At 44.8% G+C, this 12,200-nt stretch overlaps 1 long non-coding RNA gene across 1 annotated transcript in view; it reads left to right on the plus strand.

Annotated features, from left to right (window-relative positions):
• The window catches only part of LOC110355258 (uncharacterized), a 100,288-nt gene that overhangs the window by 57,524 nt on the left and 30,564 nt on the right, over positions 1 to 12,200 (plus strand). The window contains exon 7 of the long non-coding RNA XR_010474615.1: positions 1,166 to 1,288. This is a non-coding gene — a long non-coding RNA (uncharacterized LOC110355258). The remainder of the gene's footprint in view (positions 1 to 1,165; positions 1,289 to 12,200) is intronic.

Raw genomic sequence — 12,200 nt, forward strand, 5'->3', positions numbered from 1 at the left:
GGGCGATGGATTGGGCTGCTGAGCTAGATATTTTACAGCTTCAGCCAGTTTTCTGCCCCTAAAGAAACATTTCACAGACATTAATGCTTTGCCCATCTAGGTGTCGTGTTTCTGGGAGACCTTTATGCAACCCACTATGAACCCATTGCAGATGCTCTTAGCCTTCTTCAAATCTCAGAGCCGAAGTGCTGCTGTTAAAAGTGCCTGAGTATTTTGCAAGCCTCCACTGGCAGAATGATGGCTGTCTTGCAGGTTGAAAGGTTTTCTGTCTGCTTATTGACCCCTTTTTACCAAGGCTAGTAGATATGAGTTGCATGTGGACAGGTGCTGATGAGGCAAGTGAGGAGTTACTAGGGTTTATTGGCAACTCTCAGCTATTTAACCCTTGTCCCTTTTAGATTTTTTTGAGCTTTGGAAGTCTTATATCCCTCCAGTTTCTAGATGGACAAGTTGAGACATAGTGAGTTGCAGCAGTTTGTCCCAATAAAGTCTAACTAGAAAAGTGCTTAAACTCCAAACTTTTTGTTACTCAGGCTAGACCTTGATCATAATGTCCTTCTGTTTCTGGTGTTAGAGCCTGCTTGGAAGGGATAGAGTGTGTCTGTGTGAAGAAAGAAGGCATCCTGTCCAGAGGCAAACAGCAATAGCCAGGAGCATGCCTTATTGCTTCTCCCAGCACACCCCAAATGAACAAAAAGTTGGCTGGAGCAGGACAGGACCATTTTCTCATGGACAGACCAGTTTTGAAGGATAAAGAAAGTACCTTCTTTGAGCAAGATAGTGTTTTCCATAAATTCTGTAGCATCACAATGCCCTAGTGCGGGATACGAGCTGAAATGTAGCCTCCAGTGATCACCTTGGAGCGTTGCTCTCCAGCCTAGGTAGATTTTGCCCTGCTTTGTATGCAAGTGTGGTTGCCAGCACCTGCACAAAGCAAAGGTGTCATGCTAACAGACCTGAAGAGCAGCCTCTGGTACCTATTTGTCCATGGCAGGTTGCAGGGCCAGGTGAAAGTGTAACCAGCAGCACCGAAGGTGAAAATGAAGCTAACAGTCTTAGGTTTTCTATTAGGCTCCAGCTTTGTACCTCTGCAATATTCCTTTCTGTCCCACTCCATCATGCAGCTCTGTCTTTCTAGTAATTGTCCATCTGGATCAATTTGCAGGTTAAGCCCTGCAGCCACCTGTGGGAAGCACAGAAATGTGTCACCAAGCAGCACATCCAGGGATGGCCTGGCTCAATCAGCGGTCCCACCTGGAGCTCTTCCCAAACTCTGTTTGCATTGCAGGTAAACTGGGAAGTAGGGGGGCATATGTAAGAGGGGGAAGGGAGACCAGTGCACCTCAATTTTCCTGTCTCTCTGCAGGCTTTTCAATGAAAGACAGCAGTTGCAAGTCCCCTTGGTATTACAGGTTCACAGATTCCCCTTTAAAACCTTCAGATGTGGATCAGTGCTCTGCATCAGTGGATGGTACATAGGCAGCTAACAAGGAGACCATCCCCGTCAAGCTTCCAGACTAGATGCCAGATAAAAGACCAAAGCGAGATAGCTCAGACATGTGGGTGGAGTAGAGCTGGAAGGAGAAAGTGATAATGCAGTGGAAGGGTATAGTGGAAAATCAGGAATTGTACCTTGCAACTAGTCTAACCAGGACCCTAGGGGAGAGGTTTCCAGGCATTGTGGAAGAAGCTTTGCAAATTTTTATGGGGAGTTGGATGTTGTTGTTGTTTTGTTTTTCCATGCATATGAATGAGCACAGAGCTCGTTCATCGGCAGAGAGCTAAGTGTCATATTTTAGTGCATTACCCATCGCTTAACCATTGATTAGAGGGTGCTGCAGGACACCACTGTTTCAGTTCGTGGGAAAAGGCAGTTAGAAAGGGAGGGAAAGGGAGTCTATAGTAAGGGACACAGTTTAAGGAATCCCTGGGAAGTCTTTGCCTTGGCTGGCCATTTCAGACGCTCTGCTCTCTCCAACCTGCCCTCTTGTGGGCAGTGCCTGTGGCGGTGCCAGCACAAAACCTCCCCTGAGGGCACACTTTGAAGACTTGCCTTCTTGTGGGACAGGGCAGGACATTAATTGGGAACCGTAAGTGTGAGGGGGACAGGTATATTAGGGATGTATTGTGTGTTGGTAAGAGAAGGACCTCGGCTGTCGCACAGATTTAAGTTGAAAGTTACTTTCTCACTGTTTGTGCAAGAGCGTCTGGGCCAGAGGGGATGTGTGCAATGGAGAAGAAGGGGGGTATGCCTGAGTGTGTGTATAAAGTACATGCAGCAGCTCTTGTAATTGTTTTAATAAAAGAATATTTCCCTGAATTTCTTTGTCACCTGAGGGCCCTTCCCAGGATGCCCTTTCTAAAGCTGCTGTTTGATTTCCAGGGCAGATGCAGTACACACACACATATACAGTTGGCCCCATCTCGTTCATGCAAAACCCACAATCCCTTCAACACATGGCTCCTTTCCCCTTTGCTGACAGGGAAGTGGGGATGCGGGGGTAGAAATAATGACAGAGCTGATTATAATTAATATTTTTTTAGTGTCTGAAGAGTGAAAGTCCTGCCCAAGGTCCCCCAGCTGAGCACAAGCCAAAGTGCTAAATCCCTGTAGGGGTGTGTTTTATTACTGACGCTCTGCATGTCGAGGCTGGTCGTGGGGTCTGATGCTGTGTGTGTGGAATTTTTGTGGCTATTTTCTATTGTGCCAATGAAAAGCAGTATCCCATTGTACAATAAAAAGGAAACTTGAAGGTTTCCATGCCTACATGGACATGAATGTTTGCAGCATTACTGTTTTAATTAAGCATTTTACCTTCGTGTGACTTCCCTGTATAAGCCCATTGCAAATGATGGAGCAGGTGTTACAGGGGATGGAAGATGATGAGTTTCTCAATGCCTCTTCCCAAAAAAGGTTTTGGCTGGTCTGTAGCTGAGTTGTTTCACAGTCTCAATGCTTCACTGGGTGAAGTTTGGGTTTGATTCATCCCTGGCTGCTCCTCTTTCAGGAGCAGGGCTATGCTGGGAGGATGGGGGCTGGAAGGCACTGATTGCTTCTTCATCCTCTCTTGTCCAGCTGGGTGATCTCAAGCAGCTCCTCCGGCCTCTGCTTTGTCTCCTCACCTGTTGTCACACAGCAGATTTAAGCCTGAGCTGGATATTGAAGCCCTTCTTAGCCAGGCTGTGCCTACAGGGCAATGGTGAGGCAGCAGCAGGGCTGGCACCCTTTCCAAATCAGTCCAAAGCCATATCCTGCAAGTGCTGACCATTACTGTGGGCCGAAAGGGATACCCTCAGCACCCACCAAATTAACAAGAGGAGGAAGTAGTAGCTTCCTATGCAAAATCTTAGAAGTACCTTTAACTGGGAATAGTAGCAGTACTGGCTGCAATCCTGTAAGCTTTCCAAGATGGTCCAAGAATTTCAGATGGGAAAACCCAGACAGCAGCCAGGATCCTGGGGGACCTGAATTGTGTTTGTACCCATGCAGCCCTTAGTCTTCCAAAGCAGATTTAGGCTGGCAGAGAGTGCATGACGCTTGCGTGGGAGAGGGGCTGCCTGGGCACAGTCCCTGGGAGCTTCCAGGGTTCCCTCTTCTCTCTGTGTTTCTCACAAAGGAAGGGTGTTTTGTCTTTGCTGCAGCTCTCTTTCTCTTGCCACCTTATCAGGCGAGAGCCTGTCAGGACTCAGGCCCAATGGTGGAAGCTTACAGCCTCCTCACCTTGCCTCAGCCTTGTCTCAAATGGAGAAGTGGATGTGTCTGTGAGGTGGCTCACTGTCACCTGTCCCTGTGCCTATCAGTAGGAGCTCCCCCAGGAATATAGCTGAGCAAACACCAGCCTTGGTGGCTGCTCCCTTCGTTTCAGGATGGTTGTCTCTCCATCTCCCACACAGCTGGCTGAAATACTGCCGTTACTCAACCTCCTCCTTTTTGCCTTCTTGGCAATGATGCAGACAAAAGCAGCCTATAAATATGTTCAGCTTCTGAGCTTCAGTGCTTGACCCTGACTCCTCAGCTTGTACTTGCAATACCTGTAACTCCCAGTGATCTGTCATCCAGGAGTGAGACGCTTCAGGCTTTGAACTTTGCATCCCAGAAAAACCATTCAGCTCTGTTTGGCAGAGATCTCAAAGGCTTTCTCTGAAACTCTATTATTGTTTTCACTGTGTTTTTTTTGACCTTCCGAATCCTTTTTGTTTTGTTTTTGTTTTCTCACTCCCAGAACAGCACGCTCAGCATCTAAAGGACAAAGCTGGCTGGTGCACGCAGGCTCTGAGCAGCATAGGAGTTGCAGGGAGAGAGGAAGGGGCAGCAGGATGGCTGTGACAGAGCATATGTGGCTGCTGCCCTCAATTAGCCCATATGTGGCCATCATGTCTGAAATGAAAGCACAGCAGGTCTCCAAAGAGTTCCCTCATGGGTCTTGCTGAACTCATAAGCTGGGATCACAGTATAACTTAATTTCCTGAAATGTCAAGTGGCTCATATTGTCTACCTGCTCTATTGGTGTTTTTCTTACGAACGCATTGTACTCCCATTTCCTGCAAAAAGTTCATATCAGTGCTTGATGATTGCTTAATAAGAAAAATCACTAAGGACAGGGAAAGTTCACATCCTGCAGATGAATGTAATGACTATTAGCTTTCTTCTGGGTCGCCAGAGGGTTGCAGTTTTTTTTTTTTTTTTTTGGTTGTGGTTTGATTTATTTTGTATTCTTATCCACTCACCCGAGAACGTTGATCTGAAGCTGTATCCTGCAAGTGCCAAGCCCATCAGTGAGCTGTAGGAGGCCCTCGGCACCCATCAACCTCACACGAGAAGGAATGAGTAGAATATCCTGGATGATAAATCTGATAAAAGGTGTCTCAAACTGGGAATGGTAGCAATCTTGAGGGTCAAAATGTCGGTCTCATGTTTTTATTACCTGTCTTGTGATAGACTCTGTTTTCTGCTTGATTTTGCAAAAGAGGGCTTGTATAATCCTAGTGTGGGTGTGAACTATTATGAAGGTGACTGTAAGGCTCGCAGGCAAGTCTGAAGCATCCCAGATGGATTTGTTGTTATTTTTTAAATCTTAGTTTCTAGGCAAGCCTTTCTGTCATTTCTGAGGTGTGATTTCTGAGCACCATTCGCTCTCTATTCAAAATCAGGCTTCTGTCATTCTTGTGTGATCTAATAGTCTTTTGGACCTGAAGATACTGGTTATAGGAAACCTGGTGGGGAAAAAAAAAAAAAAAAAAAACAAAAAAAGCCTTTTCTTCATGATAGTTTTTATATGACTAATTATAATGTTCCTCTGTCTAGAGCTCTCCCGCTTCAAAGTGCTGTGCAAGCTATTAGCTAACTGTACAGCTTAGGTAAATGAGTAGGTGAAGAAAACTCCCTTCCATTTGGAGAGCATTCAAACTCCCCCTAAGCCCTTAGGGGGTCTGACTGATATTTAGACAGTCTGACCATGGGCCCAAAAGTCAAACGTCATCTTGTGGTGGCTGTTCACTTTCCAAACTTCTCTTGCAACCTGGGTCCTCTTCTCTTCCAGCTTGGTTTCCTAGATCTTGTCTCAATTCCTCAAGGAGGGCATTGGGCTCCTAGGGTCTGAGGAACAAACTAGCAAGTGGTTGCAACCAAAAGCCTTACCTGATTAAACATCAGGAACATATTGAAGTTAATGCAGTTTTTATGCCGCTCCCTATCTTTTAGAACCTATGCGCCAATAAGAGACAAAAATGGTCAAGCAAAAATAAGCTCTATAATGAGCATTTTAATACTAAAATGATAGCCATACTTGGTCTGCAGCTGAGGAGTGCATTAGCATTTTTAGGAAGGAGCAAAGCATATTTTCTTATCACACCACAGGCACAAATGTTCTTAGTTCAGCTCCTTCCCATCTTGGTACATTACATATTCTTCATGTGAAGGTAACAATCTGGTTGTGAAGTAATGCCTTAGTACCCTAAATGTTGGAGTGTATTAAGACACTGGAGTAGATAAACTTTGGTATAGGCTACTGCCTGTTGCAGGTAGCAGATTCATTATTTTTTTGTTGCTGTTCTGTTCTTCTGACATCTTTCTCTGGATATGCGTACACTGCCTTGCTGTAAAAAGCACTTATGTCTAACCACATTCTGCAGAAGGTTGTTTAAGATGATTTAAAAAATAAAAGAGTCTTGTGGTTCTGGGCACAACAAACCTGCAACTGTCCTGCCTTTGAGGGCCTTTTTGGCCCAAGGGAGAGACCCTGTTATGGAGCAAAGGATGCAGTGACTGGTTTTCATGCCTAGCCAGTGTGAAAGCAGTGGGGTGTAAATCCATGCACTTCCTCGCTAATAGGTCGTTACTTTGCACTAAATTTACTATTCTCATCACCTGACTTTCTGTTTTGTACTTAAGAAGCGTTACCTAAGCTGAGGAAAGTGAGAATTTTTGCACTGCAGTTCACAAATAAATCGTTTTTTGGGGGGTCTAGCCCCACTGGCATCCTCTGCCCCAAAATGAGTTGGAAGCTGCTCTTGGGTGCTGCAGGGGGTGACACCAGCTGGGGTCACTCAAGAGCATTGCAAGAGGCTCCCTTGTCTCCTCGCCCCAAGGGGCCGAGATATTTAGACAGCTGCCTCACTATGAATGGGACTCTCTGGCAAAAGAATTAAGCAAAGATTAAAATCAGTTTTAGCTGTTAAATGTGTGCTTTGCACAGCACTTAGCAACTAAAGGGCTAATTATCTTTGAACTTATGCACGTGGTTTTAGATGTGATCCACACAAGCTGCTATTTTTTTTCTGTTGTCTACAAGGATCTGAAAGTGAGGATAAAAATGAGATGCTGGTGTTGGTAAGGGCAGAACTTTTTGAGTAGGCTGAAGATGATGCCCAGTTTTCAGAGGTTCCTACTGAATGAGAATAGGTTAAAAAAGTATTTTAACACTTGCCATTTAGATTCTCCTATTCAATGGGAGTTCAAGCTCTTTAAGGAAATACAAGTGTGCATGAAGGTAGGAAAATTAGACTGCTCTGAAAGAAAGACAGGCTCATAGCTGGGGGGAAAACTTACTCTGAATGTTAATGCTTGCAGGGTACAGGGAGTGAAATTTGGGAGGTGAAGAGTGCTGCAAGACCTACATAGGTCAGTGCAAAGCAAATCAGATTGATATTTAGAAAATTCTGCAGAAAAATAAGGAATAATTTGCTACTAAGTTGCAACTGAATATTGAGCGGGGCTCCACACCCCTGTGCAGTTTAGGTGTTTTGGAAAGCAGCATCAGGCTCAGGATACCCACGTCAGTAAAACAGAGACAATGGGAGGAGGTAACATAGTTGATGTAATGTTGGTGCCATTTAAAAACCCTTTAGGGAAACAAGTAAGCATTGCCAAATGGTGATCAAAAATTCTGGATCTTCTCATCCAACAGGAGCCAAATCATGACATAAGACACTTTTTTCAAGGTTTTTTTTTTGTTAGCTTCAACTTCTTTAACCTTCAGATTACGTGTAAATTATATTTTCAAGCTTCTTTCTTAACTATAAAGCATACAATAATTACAGAAATGGCACCAGGAATCAAAAGTGAAATCATCATACAGCCACTGAAGGAGGGCTGGTTGGAAGCCCTGATGTCCAACCCATTTCTTGCATGTCTTTTTTGCACAGTTGAAGGTGTCCCTCTTGCTCCCCTTAACCAGCTCTCCCCTTGCCCTGACACCTCAGCTCACACAGTTGCTGGATTTCATTTCCCAGCCCTCTGCTTTTCTCTGGACTCTGCTGTCCATCCACATCTTCCTTGAAGGGTGAGTTTGAGGCTAGAGGCAACACACCGGTCTAGACCTTACCTATGTTGAGCAGGGAGGAATGATACCTCTACAAGCATAGTATCTTGCACTGATTTTTAATAAATTAAACCTCGCCCCTCTGATTTTTCCAGAACATCAAGATCATTTTGACTTCTGATCCTCTGCTGTACATAATGCCACCTCTTTCTAGATTTGTTACCTGCAGAAAGTAGTATACATATTCTCAATTATTTCATTTTGTTTTGTTTGTGGAACTATTGAATGGAACTATAATAATTCCGAGGTACAAGTCTGTCAAGCATAACGCCCAAGATGGTGAGACTTGTGAAATGGTCATCAGAGGTACCTGTTCTGTACTTCAGGCAGCAGCACTTTTGCCCTAGCTAGGAAAGGATCAATAGCTGCTTTTCTCCTTTTCTTTCTTTGTTTCATAGTTCTTTGTGATGCAAAGCGCCTAATGGAAAGTGGTATGTAGTGGTTAAAGACCTATCTTGTGTCAGAGTTCAGACCTTCTGCTTTCAGCTCAGAGTCACAGCTTGACCTTTCATGGATCTCTGCAGTTTGTCATACCTCACATGTCTTGTCACATGTAAGGTATGGATGAATAAAATTACTTCTTTAAGCAGTGGTGAAGGTTTCTGCATTGAGGTCAGAGAACCAGTGCTATGAAAAGACCAGATCCAAGAAAAAGAAAAAGGGAACTTTCTGCTTTTGCTTCAGGAGGTGTTTGGCCAGGCCTGAATTATAGGGCTTTACAACTTCTGAAGTGTAAGGTATGGATTATGCATTTGAAAAACCCATTAAGGGTAGTAACATGCTTTAACAAAAGAAAGATCTCTAGCTCAGGCAGCTTCGATTTGAAGATATCAAGGGAAAAACAATTTATCTTAGCGATTTAACAATGCAAATAGGTTCTGAAGTAATGATGGGAAGATGAAAATGCTACTCAGAGTGGAGCTGAGCAGCAGCAAAGCCTTGGTGTGGCAGGGTTCACGAAAGGCAGCCTTTGAATGACATGCACCAGCTTGGGCAAGAGCTTTTTGCTGGAAGCCAGCCAGGAGAGGTTAGAGCTCTGTGCGGTATATGTTCCTGATGACTCCACCACTCTGTCCTTACTTCCCTGGCTTTGCTGGTTACCTACCACCTTGGAGAGGTGCTTTAGGCACTTTCTAGTGGGTTTATGTCACTGGTCAGGCTTTTGTCTATGTAAAATCTGGGAGAGATCTGTACCATCCATGTTTGCAGATGATGGGTGAGGCAGTGATGTCCCAGAGAGCTACAGGGCCTTGGGCTATGATCTCATAAGTTAAGCAGGGTTGGGCCTGTTTGTTTTTTGGATGGGGACTTAGAAGGAAAAGTTGATTGCTGCAGTCAATTTGACTTGGTAATTCAGAAGGTGGTGCTCTTCCCCCGAGATAGCACAAGCTGACATGCCAGAATGATTAGGCTCACCACAACTCCTAACCTTTTGGAAAAAATGTAAAACCAACATCCTCACCTTTCAAGAGTGAACATCACGGGACTCCTGCGATTACCCCCAAGTCCAACCAAATTCCTTCTCAAGGCAACCACACCCTGCAGGTGGAGATCCACCCTGCCCTTTCAGGAGGATGCTGTAAACTTTACTTTCACTGCTCAGTCACGTTGTACCTCCAGCTGAACCGCTGCAGAGCTCAGTACAGATGGCAGCAGTGTTACTTGGGCAGGCAGCAAATGCCCTTTCAATTAATTTGTGGTGTCCTCACTGGAAAGGGACTGTTTAAATGGAAGGTGTTTTCCCAGCAGTAGAGATTTTGGACGCTTTGGTGGAATGTGGTTTGAGCAATAGCCTTCTTGTGCTGAATGTGATGCAGTGGCTGGACCCTCCCGCCACTTTGCCTTTGGCTCTTCCTACTGCAGTGCATTGCCCAGCTCTCACAGCACAGGCACGTTCTGCTGCCCACTGCCATCCTAGACGGGCAAAAAACATTTGCTTAGCTGTTTTGTACACTTCTTCATATGCCAGTGTGGCTACTTGGGCCAAATTCTGAAGTGATGTAAGTTATTTAGCAGTATGTAGGTGTAAAGTGCGGCAGTTTTCTGTACCGAGTGGGTGGTAAGGTAGGGTTGCAGCAGGAAAAGCAGCCAAGACGATGGCATTAGATAAAATCCTCTCTGTGAGGAGAGCTTCTGGGAAGGGAACTCTGGTTGCTTTGGCCATGTCTAAAAGCAGGTTTGCTGTGTGTTTGTTTATTTTCTAAGCTGTGAAAGCGCTTGCGTGCTTTCTTCTCTTTTGGTTTAGCTTAAACCATTCCTAATCCTGTTAGCAGAAATAAACCTCCCTGAACCCCAACTAAGTGTCTGCACGGGAGTTTACACCAGCTGAATTGAATCTGTGTGAAATCTTACAAGGTGCCCTTGTGTGGGTAAACACAACCTCACATTGACACCTTCCTTCTAGTGTCCTTTTTCTTCCCTGCTATGCTGCTTCTGCTCCCTTCTCCCTGATGAGGAGGCCACATCATGACTTATTCTTCCCACTTCCCATAGGAAAATAAGGAACCCCCACCCCACACACCCCATGCACGTGATTGTGCAGCAAAAGGGCCAAGTGAACTGAAACTGGGGTCTGCAGGGTCTTTCTAAGCAAGAAAGGTTCACTAAAAGGGAGGCTGTGCACGGCGAGACCAGGTCCCTGCCCTGGTGCCATGCAGAAGTGGGGAGTGCTCCCAGTTCCAGGCCCGGCTGATCTCCGCTGTCCTGGCAGAGCACAGTGGGAGAGGCAGGCAGCTGGGCTTAGCTCTGGATTTTGCATATTCTTTACCATGCGTGTCCTGTCTTGACAGTATTCATGCAAATTTTTAAGTAGGGGAAAAAGCTGTCACGTAAAACCAAAAATTTATCTGAAGGCCAAATATGTAGGTTGGTTGGCTTCTGTGTTTTCTTTTTTTTTTTTTTTTTTCCTTTTTTTTCCCAATTAAAAATAAAGTAACCTATAAAATGACTATCTAGTTTAATATCCTCATTATATGTTCCAGGCAGTATCTGAGTCATGCCATTTGCTCTGTGTTTTGTACCCCTGCGGGGGATGTAGAAGTTCCATTTTTTCAATATTTCTTTGTCTTCCCCAGTTAGATATGCCAGGTGAAAGTGCTGGGGTACAGGGCTGCAGGTAGTGTCAGTGAATTCTTTCAGGATAAGATTGCTTTCAGGACCCATAAGTCAGTTTCAGGTAATTGGTTCAGTGGTCCTGTCCTTGCAGTCCATGTCATCTTTTTGAATGGAAACAAAGTCATTACCAACGGATTATCTTGTCCTTATTTCTGTTTTTGGTTAGTGAAGCTCCATTCACTTTAATTCCCAGCCAATGCTGGATCCATCACCTTTAATTGTCATAGGAAAATATTTATAAATAACTACAAAAGTAACTGCTGGAGGAAGTCCATTCTCCAGCTGCTGCATGTTCTGACGTCCTGAGCAGCCAATTCACATCAGTGTGGACATTTCTTATGGAGGTAGGGAGTCTTATGGCTTCCCTGGGCCATTTCAACTGGGTATTTTTGCAGCGATAATTAGCAAGATGCTTCCTGGTTAATGCCAACTGTGATAGTGGGTTTTGTGACGCAGATTCTTTTCTTTAAGAGCCAGAGTAAACCAGACTTGCCTCCTGGGATCATCCTACTGCAACAGTCCAGAGATCATAATTATGGAGATTTTTTTTTTTTCTGAAGACTCAAGGTCACAGGTGTGGTACAGAAATCTCATAATTTATTGCTGATCAGCTCACAGCCCCTGTTATAAGCCAGGGTGCCAAACCTTAACTTTCACATGACTAGGAGCATGTACATGGAGGGTTACCACTGCTCAGCTAATGCAGAAGTGTCTTCATTTGTGGGACAGAACTTGTGAGTCTTTTGCATGGAAAACAAGACTGAACATTATCTTCACTTTAGAGGACTTTGTACCCAGTAGGAAAGGGTTGGAAAACGGGGTTCTTCTTTGAGATACAGACCCCCACCCACTACATCTCCATCCCTCTCCTACGGCTGGTCCAGGGACTTGCCAGGTTGCAGACTTTTTTCCACTAGAATGGAAGTTTTTTTTTAAATTGGGCTGTGTCTAAATTTCTTTGGCATGGAGGGAAGGGATGATGTTACCACCACTCCAGGGAATGCAGTAGCACATGATTGTTTTTCAGATATGCTATACAGTTACACTTGGAAATCTCCATATTTTTTTTTCCTTCCTTCAAAATACATAGCTCTAGTTAATGCATCTGGAGGCTATGGGTCTGTGTCTCTCTGATGATTTGCCTGCTCAGAGGGGTGACAACCTGCAGTAAATATGTCTATGCTGCAAGGCGTCTCAGCCTCCCAGCCCATTTTTTATGTGGTGTTGGGTTGAACCAGCTAGACCCCACTAAGAGAAGACCCGCAA

The sequence above is a fragment of the Columba livia genome, chromosome 9 (genome assembly GCF_036013475.1).
Source record: "Columba livia isolate bColLiv1 breed racing homer chromosome 9, bColLiv1.pat.W.v2, whole genome shotgun sequence".
Classification (NCBI taxonomy): domain Eukaryota; kingdom Metazoa; phylum Chordata; class Aves; order Columbiformes; family Columbidae; genus Columba; species Columba livia.